At 36.7% G+C, this 19130-nt stretch overlaps 1 long non-coding RNA gene across 1 annotated transcript in view; it reads left to right on the top strand.

Annotated features, from left to right (window-relative positions):
- LOC309870134 overlaps positions 1–6356 on the top strand; it is a 141195-nt gene extending 134839 nt beyond the window's left edge. The window contains exon 3 of the long non-coding RNA XR_014314502.1: positions 6135–6356. This is a non-coding gene — a long non-coding RNA (uncharacterized lncRNA). The remainder of the gene's footprint in view (positions 1–6134) is intronic.
- Positions 6357–19130: the final 12774 nt, after the last annotated feature.

The following is a 19130-nucleotide window of genomic DNA, read 5'->3' as shown; positions in this document are numbered from 1 at the left end:
CAGAGGACCTGAATGGACATTTTTCCGAAGAAGACTTACAAATGACCAAGAGACGCATGAAAAGATGCTCATCACTCATCAAGAGGGAAATGAAAATCACAACTGTTGTGAGATATCACCTCACACCTCTTTGAATGGCTTAAAAAAAAAAAAAAGACAAGACATAGCAAATGTGGACAAGGATGTGCAGAGTGCTCCATATTATAGTGCTTGTAATATTATAGCAGAGGAATCCTTGAGAATGAGGATAACCCTCTTTTTGGGCTTACCTGTTCTATCAGGGTACCTGTTATATAATAGGTACTTTAAAAATGCATGTTGAATTAATTACTTGTGAAATATGTTAGGTAAAACCCTTCCCTGTATTCTGATTCTTGGGTTATAAATGAGCCACCGCTGTTCTACAGTGCCATACAAAGTACTGAAGACCTTAGTAAAAGACCAGTAAACCCAGATTTACCATACACAGTGCCCATTCAGTTAACCACTCTTTGCCATATGACTCTTGAACAGCTGTCCCACTTTCTAAACAACTCTTTCTTCTTTTGATATAGTGATCTTTATTTCCTAAAGCAAGGAGAGCAAATAAGTGTAAGAAATATATTTTGACATTGCCATTTTTGAGGAAAACATGCTATTTATTCTATGTGACTCAACAGCTATTAGTCATCAAACATCAGAACAAATTTTGAACTGTGCACCATGTTCAGATAAACTAAAGATGTTTTATTTTGCCTAAGTATGCCTAGTCAGAAAGATGAAGAGATAACATTTTTATCACTTTTCATTCTATATGTCCTACATAGACTATTTAATCATTCCAAGTGCTTTCATCTTTAGCTATTATTTTGACTAAAGGTATATTTCTATGCTTCTATACCACAGAATGCTTCTATACCATAACTTTATGGTATGCTTCTATACCATAATTTTAAGTGTACTTTGAGTACAAAATAACCATGATCCTTCAAATTGTTGAAAACATTACTAAAGAAAATTGTTCAGAAGGAAGAATATAGCCTACAAAGAACAACGACCTTCAACACATGTCCACCAACGAGAACCCATCAAGTCTTTTCCTCTTTGCTGAGTAAAACAAACCTTCATGTCATTATATTTTAAGCACAATTTATCTTCAATTTGATTTTAATTGCTTATACAATGTTATGACAATTGAACAATATTTTTATTGTTCAATTAAAATAGGTTCCTATCTGTATACAGTTTTTGTGTGTTTGCGACTGCAATGGAATTAATCATAATTAAAGAAATTTAAATTAAAGAAAATACTTTTTTTTAAAAAAGATTTTATTTATTTATTTGACAGAGAGAGATCACAAGTAGATGGAGAGTCAGGTAGAGAGAGAGAGAGGGAAGCAGGCTCCCTGCTGAGCAGAGAGCCCGATGTGGGACTCGATCCCAGGACCCTGAGATCATGACCTGAGCCGAAGGCAGCGGCTTAACCCACTGAGCCACCCAGGCGCCCCTAAAGAAAATACTTTTATAAAAGACCAGGGTTTCACTTAGTAGCAGGGTTTTTAGGGACAAATTAAGGTTGTTAAACAAGGGACAGATCCATTATGGAAGTCTGGCTAACAAACTCTGAGGTTACCCTTACTAATTAATGTGTTGAGCAGAAAAGGGTAGAATCAGGCAAATTCATTAGATTTCTTTAACTGACCAGAGAAGAAATGATAGCAGCTTAGAAGAAGGATTTAGCAGTGGAAATGATGAGTATTGGTCAGATTCTGGAGATATTTTAAAGATAGCACCCTCACATTTTGTTGCTGGACCAAGTATGGTATGTGTGAGAAAAAAAGAAGAGTAAAAATAACTTGAAATTCAGAGATATATAAAGTTCACTTTATGCCACATAAAAGGTAGACGTGAGTTATTACTAGGATCAAGGAGTTTTTTGATGTCCATTCTAGAGTTCTGTTCATTCCCTCCTGCTACTTCAAAGGAGATCATCTTGTATTTGAGGTCTCAATAGCCACTTTCTGACAAGAGAGCCAGGAGCCTTTTTAGTTACTGTGAAAAAAGGTCTTTATCAGGAATTTTTCCTTGGAGAACTTAAAATAGCTATTCTGGAACACTGAGGATCTGCAACTGCTTTGGTATTTGCTCCAAAGCATTCTTAACCAGTCATTACTGAGGCCAGAGGAAGAAAGAACATTATTTTGATGTTCTTGCAGATTTTCTAGTTGACTCAAAATAACTACATATGGAAAGATCATTCAACGCAAACTAGTTTGGGAAGCAAACTAGTTTTTAGTTCTCAGCAATACCACCAGTTGGCTGTCATAAACTCTCTGAAATCCAGATTCCTCATTTCTCTAAAGTAAGGAGATTGGATGGGTAGGACTTTCTAATGAGACTGATATTCATCTTGTAGAGCACTCATAACCCTCCCTGAGAGCTACCTTCTACAGTTTCTGGGCTTATAGAAATGTCTCAGATATCTTGTCTTCCTGGTAATCTGAAGGTTCTGAAGACATAAAAGTTAATTCCTGTTGCTCATAAAACTGAAGAAATCTTTATCATAGGTGGTTTCAATATTCTTCTCGTGCTTGAACTCTGATTTGATATTGCTAAATCACTTCTTTCTTTTATGTCTTAAAACACTTTTTTGAAGTAGATGAAGTATTGATAATTTTTATTAAAGAACTTGGAAATACTATGTGTCAGATAGTAGAAAAGTACTTTAAATATATAATTATATCCACACAATTAAGTAGGTTTTCTTATGTGCTGCTTCACAGATAAGGCCACTAGGACTTACAAAAGCCAACTCACTTGTCTAAGACCACACAATGGTGGAACTGGAGTTCAAACCCAAGTCTGTTTGGCTCCAAAACTTCTTCTATTACACTAAAATGTTAACAGTAACCATAGAAATTATAATTATTATTAAAAAAGACTACCAAAAAAAAGAGAAGAATTTATACTTATATAATTCTATTTTTCACAAAGTAACTTCATATAATGGGTAGGTGATAGGACATGTGGACCTTGAGCTAACTCTTAAGAGACAAGATTTATGTCTGTCCTGTTCATTCCTTCAAGACTCTGCCAACTGTTCTTATTTACTTATCTATTTATTTGACAGCTAGAGATTACAAGTAGGCAGAGAGGCAGGCAGAGAGAGAGAGAGAGGAGGAAGCAGGCTCCCCGTTGAGCAGAGAGCCCGACGTGGGGCTCGATTCCAGGACCCTAGGATCATGACCAGAGCTGAATCTGCCAACTGTTTTTTATTATTAATTTTTAAATTTTTTTAAACATATAATGTATTTTTATCCCAAGGGGTACAGGTCTGTGAATCACCATGCCAACTGTTCTTAAAGCCATACTCACTCTTGGGCACGGAATTTGGGCAGTAGCCAATTCTTAAAAGTCAGATGCCTGGTTTGTGACATTTTCCAGTATGAGGCAATAAATTGGGTGGGAACTGGTTAATTTCACTAGACTAAAAGAATAATTACATTCTATGGAAGATTTTTTTTAATGTAGACAAAATTTCCTACCTTTTTAGCCAAGAATTGATAATTATCTACTTATGAACAGAAGGTAAAGAAATATTTCCAAAATTTGAATGAAATATGAATTTAGAAGTGGAAAATGATTTTGTTTTTTAGAATTCAGGAATATTCCCTGCTTAGTGGCATGAAAGGGATTATAGTCAGTTTAGACTTTAATAAGACATAAAAGGGCAAAAAAATTCAAGTTTTTAAAAATAGTTTTAGGGGAAAAAGGCAATGAAAAATGAGCTGAAACAAGGCAAAAAATGAAACAAATGGGCACTAAAGACGGGTAATTTGGAATGAAAATAAGTCTAGATTTATTCACTTGGGCAGGGATATCTGAGCCTTTTGACATACAACTGCAAGAAAGAATTTTCCTGCATTTAGGAATAAAGGGGAAAAACAAAAAGATACTGCTAATGGGGAAGGTGGCATAAAGCCTGAAGGATCTTTATCTGTATTTGACTAAAACTGGAAGTCACATTAATTTTACATTATAATTTGCCACACAACGACAGTTATGTTGGCTGTACAGAGACCCAGCCCATATGGCCCCGCAATATTATATCTGCAAGTTAGTAGACCCTGACTGGAAAGTATTTGAGGGATAATGAAGTCACTAACCTGGATGGTAAAGAGCTATTCTCTCATAAATAGTGATTACTGTTTATTTCACCTGGAGAAAAGAAGACTAACGAAATTGCTCTGGTGGCAGTGGGCTCTGAGTTTGGACAGAACAGGGAGATAAGGGAGGCCCAGGTATGTTATTAAGGCAGGTATAAAAATCTGCCTCCTTCCAGCACAAGCTAGACATCCATATGGAATGGTTTCGGGAAGAGAGTTGGAAACTGGCAGGACTTTCAGTCACGGGACTATGGCAGAGTCTAGGGGACTTTGTCATGTTTGGCATTTCTCTTTAATTCCTCATTCCATAACTGTAACTATTTTAATGCTATATCCGACTCAGAGTTTTTTTTGGCTCAGATATTTACTTCTGGGTCTTCCTTTGAGATTCATTGTTTGATTTTTTTCTTTGGTTCCCATCTTCTATCAATTCTAGGTGGGGGGAAAGGAAAGGGAGCAGGGACAGAAACTGTATCCAGGCATTAAGAACTTCCTTCCAGGCTAAGTGCAACATAGGGAGGAGAAATGCTCTGAAATGCTTCCCACAAGGTGGGAAATCTCCAGCTCATCAAAACAGATGTTAAACATGCATTTGCTCACCAATGAACTGTTATTTATTACTTATTAAGAGATAAAGTCAGAACTAAATTATTTGGCACATGAAGACTGAACAAAAAAGTAACAGATCAACAACAGAAGATACTATTGGAACATATTTCAGTACAAAAAGATATTAAGGGTATTCATCACTTTGATTAGAAAAAACTCTGAACATCAATGTTTTTTTCAATGACTCAACATGAAAAAAGGATGAACCTTTTGTGGCAAGAGATGTTAAACATGAAGCAGATTTCCAGCTTTCTAAGGGCTATAAAAGTCAGTTTTGATGGAATGCAAACCAGACCCCACCCCTTCAATTATGCAGTTTTGCAAGAAGAATGCAATACTGTGGTCACCAAAATAACACCAACACTTCTGGCTTTTAGTTAGTAGTTAGGCAAGAAGATTTAGAATCTTAACCATCTCTTTTATTACTTGGCAGCTTTGGGGTATCCGATTTAAGCCATGAAAAATCCCCTTTGAAAACAAAACATCTCCTCCAGAAGGATAATTAGACTATTACTGAGGACAAACTATCCAACATCAAAAGCGTAGACCCTAAGAAGTCACGCAACAGGCAGTCTTCTCCCAAAATTAAAAGCATGCTTAGTATTAGAGGTCACTACAATAAATAAAGGGATGTGAAATAATTACTTACCCGTTTCAGTCAAAGCACTAGAGCACAAACTAACAAAAAAGTGACTGTCTTCTGCAAAGTGAATATGCTAATTATATTCAGTGTTCCAACTGGAGCTTGGAATCCTGTCCCCCATTCTCTGATTAAGAGTCATTAATCATTCCTGTGAGGTCACTATTATGCCAAGGGATCTTCAATAACAGAATCAAGGATATTCCTGCTAACAGTGTTAGAAATGGGGGGGGAAATTCAGTGAAAGGCCCAGATGGTAATAATTACATTAAGACTACCCCCCAAATTACAAGCCTATTTTCTCCCAAGGTCAAGATGTGGAATTTTCTTTGTGCACATAACACATAACCAAGTGACTTATTATTAATCATAACACCAAGCCCACATCCACTTTTTTCATCAGCTGAATGACAGTAAAATAATCAGCTTGGCTTATGGCATTTTTTTTTTCAGTTGGCTGCTAAGTTACCCGCAGTAGCCCATTCTTTGAAAAGTCACTAATGAATGATCAGAGTGCAGTAATTTTCCATTCAGTATTTCAAGCTCATCCTACTAAAGTCCTCTTTTATGCCATCAATGCTAAGTTATTTGTGGCAATAGAAGATGGTCACTAAATAAAAACCTCTAGATTTCCTGAGGATTTTCTTTAGACCACTTCTTTACATTCAGTAATTTTGGGGGATCTGATATTGCATGAAGGCCCACTGAATTTCTTTTCTTTTCCTTTTTTTATTCGGAAGGAGATACTACATTGCAATGAAATCATCAAAAGGAAGACATTTGGAGAGAAGAGTAAATATCAAATGATCTGGCCAAGAAGATACTGATTGTAGCACTTCTTTAAAAGATGGTCAACTGGAATTTTTCCTTATAAATTAATTGTTACCTGTAAAGTGGTTGTGAAATCTGAAACTATTGAGGTCTACTGTTTGGAAAGTAATAAAATTAAAGCACATTCCTCATTCCATGGGTTTAGTTGGTTCTCTCCAGCTTTGTCAGAGTAAGGCTTAGATGTTTTGTGATCACGATTTATTAGGCAACTCCTCCCAACTCCACTTGTACCCATTCTGCCTCAGTTCACTTGTCTATTAAATAGAAATGAGTGCCTTTCTTTTTTTGTTGTTTTAAAGAATTTATTTATTTATTTGACAGAGATCACAAGTAGGCAGAGAGGGTAGGCAGAGAGAGAGAGGAGGAAGTAGGCTCCCTGCTGAGTAGAAAGCCCGATGCGGGACTCAATCCCAGGACCCTGAGATCACGACCTGAGCCACCCAGGCGCCCAAGAGTGCCTTTCTTACATGTGTTTGAGTATTAGAAGAGATCATGGAAATCAAATGCTTAGGATAAAACCTGGAATATGGTACACAGAAAACAAATGTTGGTATTTTTGTGGATGGATATGCAAAATTTAAGACTAGAGATGATCTGAAGTGTGTATACTGACCTCAGTTTACACACGACCCCAGATCAGCTTGGCCCTGCCTACTTCCTCATGAGAGTGACCCTATAGATGGGTCACAGCATTTCCCTCACCCCCTGCCAGTCACAAAAACCCTTTTAAATGTCTGCTTCTGCCCAGTGAGCTCTTTTTTTTTTTTTTTTTTTAAGATTTTACTTATTTATTTGACAGAGATTGCAAGTAGGCAGAGAGGCAGGCAGAGAGAGAGGAGGAAGCAGGTTCCCTGCTGAGCAGAGATCCCGATGTGGGGCTGGATCCCAGGACCCTGGGATCATGACCTGAGTCAAAGGCAGAGGCTTTAACCCACTGAGCCACCCAGGCACCACTGAGAAGCTCTTCACATGCAGCTGTCACATGCCGAGAGCTGCCCAGTAACACAAAGCTAAGTTTCAGGGGTGACAGTGCTCCATGAGGCTGACCAGCGAGAGATATAAAATTGGAAAGAACGCGCAGTTAAATGGTTTACCCCTAGTCCTCCTATAATGCATTGTTTTGAGATGCAGCATATGGCCTCTCAGATGTCTCATCAGACAAAGCAATCAGCTGTGCCTTTTGTGACGCTGTGGTCAGACTGGTAATGGACCTCCTGGTTTTTATTTTCCCTCCTTCTTCTCTGTCTCACTTGGCCTTTTTTCTCACTCTGGATTTCTTGGAATAATGCCTTGCCAGGATAGGATTAACAGATAAATGTTTGTTCAGCTCCCTGCCTTCTCTCTCCTCTCTCTCTCTCATTCTCTCTCTCTCTCTCACACACACACAGGCATACACACACACACAAACAGACACACACACTCCTTCCTCAAGTATATCCAGAAGCTCACTGCAATGCCCTGCTGCCTCTTTTCTTCAGAACTTTACATTTGGGGGGGCTATAAAGGACCTTTCTGAACACACACTGCCATTCCTTGAGTGGCAAAGAAATTGTCACAAGATAAGCAGGGTTGGCATATGAAGAAGAAAAGTTAATTTGATTTCATTCTATATTCAAAACAGCTGGGAGCCATTTCTCTGGAAATTTCTACTTTTCCCTTGGATCTTAATTTTTAAAATCATTCTTGTTTTCTTACTTTTTTTACTTGGTTAAATACAGTCCCCAATGTAATTTTATGCAGTATTAACTTCACTATTAAGCAGTTTCTGTGAACACTTGTTAAATGAGTGATATTTAAATATTTTTTTCAATTCCCCTCTAATTTAGTTACTATATATTTATTTGGTATACTGTACAAAGAAAATTACAAGTAAAGATTTAGAGGGGGCACCTGGATGGCGCAGGTGGGTTAGGTGTCTGACTCTTGGTTGCAGTTCAGGCTGTGATCTCAGAGTCCCAGGACTGAGCCCAGGTTGGGCTCTGTGCTCAGCATGGAGTATGCTTAAGAGTCTCATCTCCCTCTACCCCCTCCCCCCCAAGGGCCCTCTCTCTCTCTTTTTCTAAAACAAATAAATAAAATCTTTACAAATAAAGATTTAGATTTTATAGTTTTGTAAAGAAACACACATGAAAAATACCAAGGAGGAAAAGTCCTTTACTAATTATAAAAAGCATCCCATTTTTTATGTTCAGTTAGTCATTATACATATAGTACATAATTAGTCCTTGATGCAGTGTTCAGTGATTCATTAGTTAAGTATAACACCCAGAGCTCATCAGAGCTGGTGCCCTCCTCAATACCCATCACCCTATTACCTCCTCCCCTCCAAAACCTCCAGATTGTTTCTTGGGGTCCATAGTCTCTCAGGGTTCATCTCAGATTTCTCCCCCTCTGCACTTCCCTCCCTTCCCCTATGGATATCCATGCTCCTGCTTGTGTTCCACAGGTGAGTGAAACCATACAATTAGCATATGTCTAATTGTATTGTCTTTGTCTGCTTGACCTACTTCCCTAAGCATAATCCCCTCTAGGTCCGTCCACCTTGATGCAAATGGTGAGTATTCATTGTATTTGATGGCTGAATGAAATTCCATTGAAAAGCACCCTTTTAATATTATCTTTCCTCTATCGGTTAAATGAAGTTGTGGCCTAAATTCATTTTCTAACCTCCCCAGTATTTGTTCACTAGAAGCACAAATGTAGCAACAGAAGTCCTCAGCTCACAAATTTTGCTCAGAAAATTTACTAATAAGGCTATTTAAAACTTGGAGTACATTTTTCGTAGGAATAATGTTGCAAAATTATGACTAGATATTCACATAAGTTCAAAAATTTTACTTCGGTGTCTAAAATAGATATTTCTCTGTGTGCATATACTATATATAATGGTAGTAATATTTTTACCACATACAGCTGCAAGTTAAAACATTGTTTTTGTGGGAGTTAAAGTCCTTGTGCCAGGCTAGGGTGCCAGGAATCCCTTCCCCCAGGCCCAGGCAGCAGCATCAGACACTCCCTCTGCTAGACCAGCAGTAGTATAGTAAGGTTTGTGGTTGGAGAATGGGGTGAGGTGTCTTCCCTACTGTCCAAGTTGCTAACTCGCTGTGACTACATAATTGTGTAATAGAACTAGGAATCTCTTCCCATGAGTCTTCCATAAGAGTAGTATATCCATTTATAATAAGTAAAAAATAGTAACAAGGGGCACCTGGGTGGCTCAGTAGGTTAAGCCTCTGCCTTCATCTCAGGTCATGATCTCAGAGTCCTGGAATCAAGCCCCGCATCGGACTCTCTGCTCAGCAGGGAGCCTGCTTCCTCCTCTCTCTCTGCCTGCCTCTCTGCCTACTTGTGATCTCTGTCAAATAAATAAATAAATAAATCTAAAAAAAAAAATAGTAACAATAATAAGAATGCTATTCTACAAGAGGTTTTAAATTCAAATCCAGAAGCAGCTACCTTATCCTAGTATAGGTAAAAAATAGACCAACAAGTCTCCAGGACCTGTTTATTTTTTTTTTTTTAATTTTTAAAAATTTGTTTTTAAATTTTGTTTTATTTAAATTGAATGAATTGACATACAGCGTATTACTAGTTTCGGAGGTAGAGGTCAGTGATTCATCCGTTGCATATAACACCCAGTTCTCATTACATCATGTAATGATGAGCATCCTTAATGCTCATCATCCAGTTAATTTTTATTAATTTGTAACCCATTAGTTTTCTCAAAATGGCTTAAATCAAGTCATGGATTCATTGAAAACACAGCGAGATAGAGGAGCCTGGGTCACTCAATCAGTTAAGTGTCTGCCTTTGGCTCAGGTCATGATCTCAGGGTTCTGGGATCAAGTCCTGCATTGGGCTCCCTGTTCAGCGGGGAGCCTGCTTCTCCCTCTCCTCCTTCCTCCCCCACTTGCGTGCTCTTTCTCTCTCTATTGTGCACATGTGTGCACACGCAAAATAAATAAATAAAATCTTTTTTAAGAAAACCACAGCAAGATAATCCATGTTTTTAAAATTAAGAAAAAATAGGCAAATGGAAAAAAATAAAGTTAGAAGAGTTTAGTGAAACCTGGAGTGACCTGAAAGCAGATCAGATCACCTAATGCCGTGAAGTCACTTACACTTGGTAGAGCTGAGTCACTGTAAACTTGGAGTCAGCTAGCAGAAAAAAGAAGTCTGACCAAGGATATGGTGTCCACATGGTGCACCACATGGTGTCCACAATACAAAAACAAGCTAGTCAGTTAGGAGGAAACAACTAATCTTGATAGGGAAACTAAAGTAGTTTTTCATTTGATATGTATAGTGAGAACTTTGTATAATGTACTTAACATTCTTACTTTGTTACAGGGAATTTATAAAATTGTCTCTTGTGATAGGCAAATCTATCAGATTCAATACGATTTATTCTAACACAGGTAATTCTAACTTGTTTGACTTAACCAAAGGGAAGAGCAGTGAGTTTCTAGATGATAGGACATGTGTTCCAGGACGTCTTCCACAAATATTATTTCTTTCAGTTGAGCTCTTAAAGGTATTCAGTGGCAAGGGATTATCTACACTTCCTTCCAAGTAGCTGAAACAGCTGTATTCTGTTGCCAGCGGAGTTCAGGCTTTAGCAACTGAGCTGTGGCTAAGGATTGATATTCTCCCCTGAAGACTAAGAAAACAAACAAGCATAAGCCCCTGCCTAGAAGACCACCACAGGACCACTTTATAGTGAGTTAGGGGAATAAATATGCAGGGCAAGATTAACCTCAGAAAGTCATATTTGAACCCTTCAAACAGAGACAAATGAACTAACAAGAGCACACACAACTCCATAAAGTATTGGCCATAATACTTTTAGCCAGGAAATATGAAAAAATCAGATATTCCTAAAAGTACACCTTAAAATTCCTATGTACAGACAGTGGAAGATTAACTCTGACATTTCCCCCTGAATTTTAATGAAAATACTTATGAAATGTGCTGTTTCCAGCATTATTCAACAGAATGCATCAAACATATTTTAAACTTTTAAGTTAATTTTTAGGAAACTTGTAAAGAAAATTTATAATGGTGAAAATGACCTCAAAAATTACTCAGATTCCTTTCCTTATTTGTATTTTAAGATTCTGTTTCCTTATTTACAAATGCACAGCTATAGATGCAGATGATTTAGGACACTGGGTGAAAGAGGTGACACTCTTCGAAGTCATGAAACACATACCCCTTGTTAGTATCAAGTACTTATCAATTTACCTAACTTCTTTCTTGAAAAACAGATGTTGGCACATGAAAGATGATAAAAAATTCTTTGCTTTTCCTCCAAGGAGAAGTCTGATAGGTAAAATCTAATCCCCTTCCCCTGGAATCTCAGCCAACATTAGCTCCTTGCTTGACCAAAAAAGGCAGTAGAGTGAGCCTTGCATCTTCTGCTCTGATCTTTTGTAGCACTTGTTTTTAAAGCCCTGCACTGCCTTGTAAGAAGTCCCACTGTGCTGAGATCACCCTGCTGTGAGGAAGCCCAAGTGAGCCATGAGGAACAAGAAAGCAATCCTGGCCACCAGCTATTCCAGCCACCTCCACACTGGAGCCAAGCCTCTCAGTGAAGTTTTCTGGGATGTTCCAGTCCAGACCAGCTGAGCCAGGCCCCAGAGGCTGCCATACAGAATTAAAAAACCATCCAGCTGAACCTTGCCTGAATTCCTGGCTCAGGAAAATTGCATGATATGATAAAATCATTCTTCTTTTCACCCACTCACTGTTAGTCTATCAACAAAAGACAATTGGATCATGCGAATCACGTGCTACACTTACAACGTGACGACTATCTAGAGAACGATTTCATGAATCAAAAGCATTTGTCTATTCACTTGCAAAAGAAACACTGATTCAGCCACAGCCATTTGCCAGGCAGCTGGCTAGAGACAGGGATGCAATATTGAACATGACATGATTCTTGTCCTCAAATCACTTTCTCTCTAGTGGGGCAAACAGATACCTAGGCTAATAGTCACAGTTTAATGACATAGGTAGGACTACCATGTTGTACAACTCCAGAGGTACACTGGCATTGAGACCTATGGGAATGATACCTTCTAGAGTTGAACACAAGGTTATTCAAAAGGCCTCAGTGTGAATGTCTCATTAAGTTGGGCAGCAAAGAGGCCCTGGGGATAAGCACCAGGCTAGGAATAAGCACAGAGTGTTGGGGAAGTGTGGAGGAGAGACAGAAAATGATGGATTTTACCTGGAGCTTTTTACTTTCATTAATAGGACAGAGAGAACTAATGAGCCCAGAGAAATACACAGATATTGATAATGTAGTTTAGGAATGGCGACATTTATCCTAATATATATAACACAGATGGGCTTAATTAAATTATTACTAAACATACATTTTGTATCTATGTTTAACACACATGGGAAATCTTTATCAAGTAATAAGATAAAACCACAAATCTTTGTTTAAAGAAAATTCTTGAAAAAATTCAAATTATACTTTCATAGACATTGTATTGTAATTTCAGGTGATTGTTCTTAGTTGAAAACCCTTTGACCACAGACAAACTATTACATCATGCTAAACTGGGAAGAAAACTCACTAAAAGTTGAAGAGAGTGATAGCAGTTTGAATTCCAACAGCTGAGATTAACAGAACTCAACAGACTCAAGAAGGGAGAAGGATTAATATCCACTGGTCAGAGCCTAGCTATTTCCACTCAGTTCATATATTATTCATTCATTTATTTATTCTTCCTCTCAGTAAATATCAGGGGAGGGGGAAAGAGAGGGGGAGGAAGATAGGTGCCCTTTGCACCCTTTAGTACCGAAGGACACCATAAATTGGAGAATCCACTCTCAGTAGACAAAGCACAGACCCACCTTATCTGATTTACGATTCTCTGGTAGAGCAGGTCTTCTGATTTTTGAGTTTTTATTGGGTTAGCAATAAATATGAGTCACAATTGGGTTCTCTAATGTTTAGGGCATTTTTTGTTATAAATCAACAAATGCAGAACTCTAGCACTAGGCCTACAAGCTTCTTCACATATCTTAACTATAAAAAAAAAATTGGAAGTGGACTGCAATCTTATTTCTTGTGATTGTATTCATTTCAGTCAGTTTAATTCTAAGTGGTTAAACAAAGCACATTTGCAAATTTGAAAGGACCTTCCAAGTCACATAGCAAAGAGACCAAGAAATTCCTGTCTTTCATATTTTGAGGAAAGCAACTGCCCTTTAAATTTTTTCCTTAAAGTGAGTTGTCACTATCCATCCACAGCATATGGAGGAGCAGTAGTTACACCTGTTGTCTGTTTTATTCCACTGCTTAATTATGTAAGGTCACCAATTGTTCAAGCTAAATGTATCTGTGTGTATAATATTGCTGTGACATTGATATTTTTCTCCAATTACCTCTCCCTTCATTACAAAATACTAGGGACAGCTACAGCAGGAGGAAATCAATTCAGATTACCCATGGTTCTTAATTAGGATCAAAGCCATCATAGAAATTCATATTTTCTAAACTAGTGTAAGTCACCTAACACCCCATTTGGAAAAGAGAAATAGACCCTTAGTTCAAGATCAAGTGTAGCTACTTTCCCATTATCCACTCTAATGAAACTGCACCAACTAGCACATACATGCATACATACATTTCAGATCATAGTCCATTCTTAATTGGAGAGTAACAATTTCAGTAGCTTACCTATCAATTTCTGATGTTACAAAGACACCCCAAACTCAACAAATTTCTTGTTTTTGTTCTCCCAGCTGCTCAAGACAGAAATTCCACGATCCCATGGGCTTATCCCTCTTTCTTATTTCCTACAGTTAATGAATCTCCATAACCTGTGAGTTCTGTCTCTGAGGTTAGCAGTTCTTAAATTTCTTGCACATAAGAAGAGGACTCTGAAATACTTATTCCTGGTACCCAAACCCAGAGATTTGTGGGTATTAGATTTATACTCTGTTTAAAGCTCCCAGATAATTCTTGCATAGTCAAGTTTGAGAAACATGACTTCCTTTAGTCTCTTCATCCCTATTGGAATTACTTGTAATTCTTGTCTCCTACCTAGACTATTCCAATAGCTTGCTAATTTTTTTTTCTCTACTCCATTAATCCCTTTCTATTTTGGTTGATCTTCTACACTAATTGTCTCATTCTCTTTTTAAGCCTTTTAATTCGATTGTGGCTACTATTGCAGGAAGGTAGTATCTAGAGAGGTGGAGGGGGATTTCTGGGCTGTTGAAAACATTGTTTCTTATTCTGTCTGTTGGCTATATAAGCCTGCCCTCTTCGTGAAAATGCACCAAGGACTTCCTTTAGGTATGTGACTTTTTGTATGTTATGTTTTATCTTTTTTTTTTTTTTTTTAAGATTTGTTTTTTTGAAAGCGGGAGGAGAAAGAGAGCAGGGGGAGGGGCAAAGGGGAAGGAGAAAATCTTAAACAGACTCCCCAATGAGCCCAACACTGGACTTAATCCCAGAATCCTGAGATCATGACCTGAGCCCAAATCAAGAGTCAGAAGCCTAACCCACTGAGCCACCTAGGCAAGTACTTCCTCATTCTCCCCATACTGCTTTTTGGCTATATTTCTTTTTTTTTTTTTTTTTTTTTAAATTTATTTTTTATTTTCAGCATAACAGTATTCATTATTTTTCACCACACCCAGTGCTCCATGCAATTCGTGCCCTTTATAATACCCACCACCGGTTCCCCCAACCTCCCACCCCCCACCCCTTCAAAACCCTCAGATTGTTTTTCAGAGTCCATAGTCTCTCATGGTTCACCTCCCCTTCCAATTTCCCCCAACTCCCTTCTCCTCTCTAACTCCCCATGTCCTCCATGCTATTTGTTATGCTCCACAAATAAGTGAAACCATATGATAATTGACTCTCTCTGCTTGACTGATTTCACTCAGCATAATAATCTCTTCCAGTCCCGTCCATGTTGCTACAAAAGTGAGCCACCTAGGCAAGTACTTCCTCATTCTCCCCATACTGCTTTTTGGCTATATTTCTAACACAATTCTGTCCTTTAGGATGTGCTGTTTCCTTTCCTTAGAACATATTTTCTGCCTTCTTCCACCCTGTAGCCCCATAGTCTTACTTTTAAACAATGTTGCTTCATTTCTATGTTCTCACTTTACTATTTTTTATTATTTGTTATTGTGTATTTTTTTTTAAACCTTAGTAGTGCAGGTTATATGCAAAGTATCTATTTTATTCATATTTGTGGTCCCATGCAAAGATAGCAATTTAGGGCACAGAAATTAGTACATAGTATGGGCTCAACAATGCCTTATAAATAAAATGAATGTATGTGAATGAATGCTGTGGTTTCATTGACAAATGGGAAATCTTGCGTAAGAAAATAAAGGAGTGAAGACCAAATCTTGTTGCTAGGAGTGAAGCTATAATTCTTAGACATACATATTTTGAATGTGGATGAAGCCAAGCACAAACAAATAGTGAGGAGTTAAAAACGATTTATCACAATGGGACTAACTAAATCCCAATCTAGGAAGCAAAAGACCTGGGTTATAGTTCAGACTCAAACACCAGAGCATTTTAGATAAGCCACTTTATCTAGGAAGGCCTTGTATTTTTCCATAACTACTTTAAAAGGTGGGGTGGGGGCAGAGCTACACTAAATGATCTTTAAGATCCTCTCAATCACAAGCATTTTACTGCCTGAATAATCTATAAGAGAAAGAAACCATCAACATTCCACAATTCATCATGTAAACTACCAGCTAAGAAGCATAAATGTGGTTCTTTTGATCCCTGTTTTTTCTCATTTCTACTCTAGCCCAGCACATATGTCATAAGATGAATTTCTAGCAATGTATGCTAAACAGAAAATAGTCACTTTTTGAAAATATAAGGTATGCTTTAGCACTAGCTTTCCTAAGGATTTTTAAAACTGTTTTGAGATATAATTTATGTACTATACAATTCAACTATTTCAAACATGCATTTCAGCATTTTTTAATGTACCACATCATCATAATCAATTTCAGAAAATTTCAGCACTCCTCTCCTAAAATTCCTGTAAAATTCGTAATCTCCCAGTTCCACTTTCTCCTGCCTCCCTTAGGCTTAGGCAACTACCAAGCTATTATTTTCTGTTTCTACAGATTTGTCACTTCTGGATGTTTTTTATAAGTGGGATCATACTATATGTGGTCTTTTGTGACTAACTTCTTTCACTGAGCATCCATGTTATAACATGGATATAACATGTTCATCCATGTTATATCTTCAGTACATTTCTTTAGAAAATAATATTCCACTGTGTGGACAAACCACATTATCTGTTCATCAACTGAATGAATTTTTTAATTGGCTATTAAGAGCAATGATTCTATGAACATTCATGCACAAGATTTTGTGTGGACATCTGTTTTCATTTCTCTTGAGGATACACCTAGGAATGAAAATGCTGAGTCATATGTTAACTTTGTATTTAACCCTTGAGAGAGTTCTAGACTGTTTTCCAAAGCATATTTTCCAAAGCAGCCTGTACCATTGTACATTTCCACCAGCAATATATGAGAGTTTCAATTTCTCAACACCCTTGCTACCACCTTTAAACTGTCTTTTTTATTTTAGTCATCATAGTGGATGTAAGGTGGTATCTTGTTGAGATTTTGATTTGCATAAAGGCTAATGATGTTGAATGCCTGTTCATGCACTAATGGGTCATTGGTATATTTTCTTGGCAGAAATGCCTATTCAGATCCTTTTCTCATATTTTATTTAGGTTATTTATATATTAATTATTAAATTGTATGAGTTTTTAAAATATATTCTGAATGAAAAATCCCTTATCAGATATATCACAAAAATTCTGGCCATGTCAAAGGAGTTGGAAAATATTCTCTCCTCTTCTATTTTTTGGAAAAGTTTATGAAGAATAGGTTTTGTTTCTTTAAATGTTTAGTGGAATTACCGATAAAGCCATCCCAGTCTGTGCTTTTCTTTGTGGGAAGTTTTAAAATTACTAGTCCAAACTCTTTGTTATAAGTTGTTCAGATTTTCTATTTCTTCTTGATTCATATTAATAGTTTGTGTCTTTCTAGGAATTTTTCTATTTCATCTAAGTTGTCTAATTTATTGATGTACAGTCCTTTATAGTATTCCCTTATAATCCATTTTATTTCTATAAAGTCAGTAGGGATGTGCCCTCTCTCATTCTTGAGTTTAGTAATTTTAATCTCTCTTTTTTTCTTGGTCAGTCTACCTAAAGATTTGGTTCTTTAAAAAGATCAGCAAAATGGGCAATTTTTTGTTTCACTAGTATTTTTTCTGTTGTATTTTTATTCTTTAATTAATTTCTGCTCTAATATTTATTATTTCTCACCTTGGCTGGCATTAGGTTTAGTTTGCCCTTCTTTTCCAGTGTCTTAAAATAGAAGTTAGATCTTGATTTGAGATCTTTCTTATCTAACATAGGCATTTATAGTTACAAATTTCCCCCTAAACCCTGCTTTAGCTGCATCCCAAAGGTTTGTGTTTTAATTTTCATTCATTTTATAGTATTTTCTAATGTCTCTTCTGATTTCTTCTTTGACCCATTGGTTATTTAGGAGTATATTGTTTAACTTCAACACAATTGTAAATTTTCCAAATTGACTTGTATTGTTGGTTTGTAATTTTATTCCATTTTGGTTGGAAACATACTTTATATGATTGTAATCCTTCTAAATGTATTGAGTCTCACTTTGTGACCTAGTCTATGATCTGTCCTAGGAAATTTTCATGTGTGTTTGAGAAGAATGTTTATTCTGCTGTTTCCAGAGACTTCTATTAGCTCTAGTTGATTTATAGTGCTGTGTAAGTCTTCTATATCTTTGTGGATCTTCTGCCTAGTTATTCTATCCATTATCAGAGTCTCAAGCTATTACTATTCAATATTCTATTTCTCTCTTTAATTCTACTAGATTTTATGTCATATGTTGTAGGGTACTGTTTTAAGTATATATATATATATATATATATATAGTAATTATTAAATAATACCTGACAGATTGACAATTCTGTCATTGTAAAATGTCTTTCTTTTATCTCTAGTAATGTGTGTGTGTGTGTGTGTGTGTGTGTGTGTGTGTGTGTGTGTGTTGGTGTGTATTTAAGTCTGTTTGTCTGATAACAACATGACTACTCCAGCTCTCTTATTATTGGTCTTTGTATGGTATTTTTTTCAAACTTTTACTTTCAGATGGTTTAAAGCTATTATTAAATCTTTAAATCTTAAATGTGCCTCTTGTAGATAGCATATAATTGGATCTTCCTTTTAAAATCCAGCCTCACAGAGCACTTGTAATATGAATACTGGATGTTGTATATAAATACAACCACTGATTTCTACTCCTGAAACCAATATTGCACTGTATGTTAACTAAAATTTAAATAAAAATTTTTAAAAAACTAAAAAAAAAAAAATCCAGCCTCACAATTTTTGAACCTTGAATGAATTGTTTAATCCTTTCACACTTAATGTTAGTATTGATGCTTGAATTTACATTTGCTAATTGACTTTTCATTTTATATATGTTTCATGTCTTTCTTGTTCTTCTGTTCCTTCATTTTTTCATTAATTTTACTAATATTTCATTAATAATTTTGATGGATCATTTTCAATCTTTTGTTATTTCACCATATTTTTTTTTATAATTTATTTTTTATTTTCAGCATAACAGTATTCATTATTTTTCACCACACCCAGTGCTCCATGCAATTCGTGCCCTTTATAATACCCACCACCTAGTACCCCAAACTCCCACCCCCCACCCCTTCAAAATCCTCAGATTGTTTTTCAGAGTCCATAGTCTCTCATGGTTCACCTCCCCTTCCAATTTCCCCCAACTCCCTTCTCCTCTCTAACTCCCCATGTCCTCCATGCTAT

This window comes from Mustela nivalis (assembly GCF_964662115.1).
Source record: "Mustela nivalis genome assembly, chromosome: 7".
Classification (NCBI taxonomy): Eukaryota; Metazoa; Chordata; class Mammalia; order Carnivora; family Mustelidae; genus Mustela; species Mustela nivalis.
This window is presented reverse-complemented; position numbering and strand designations above follow the sequence as displayed.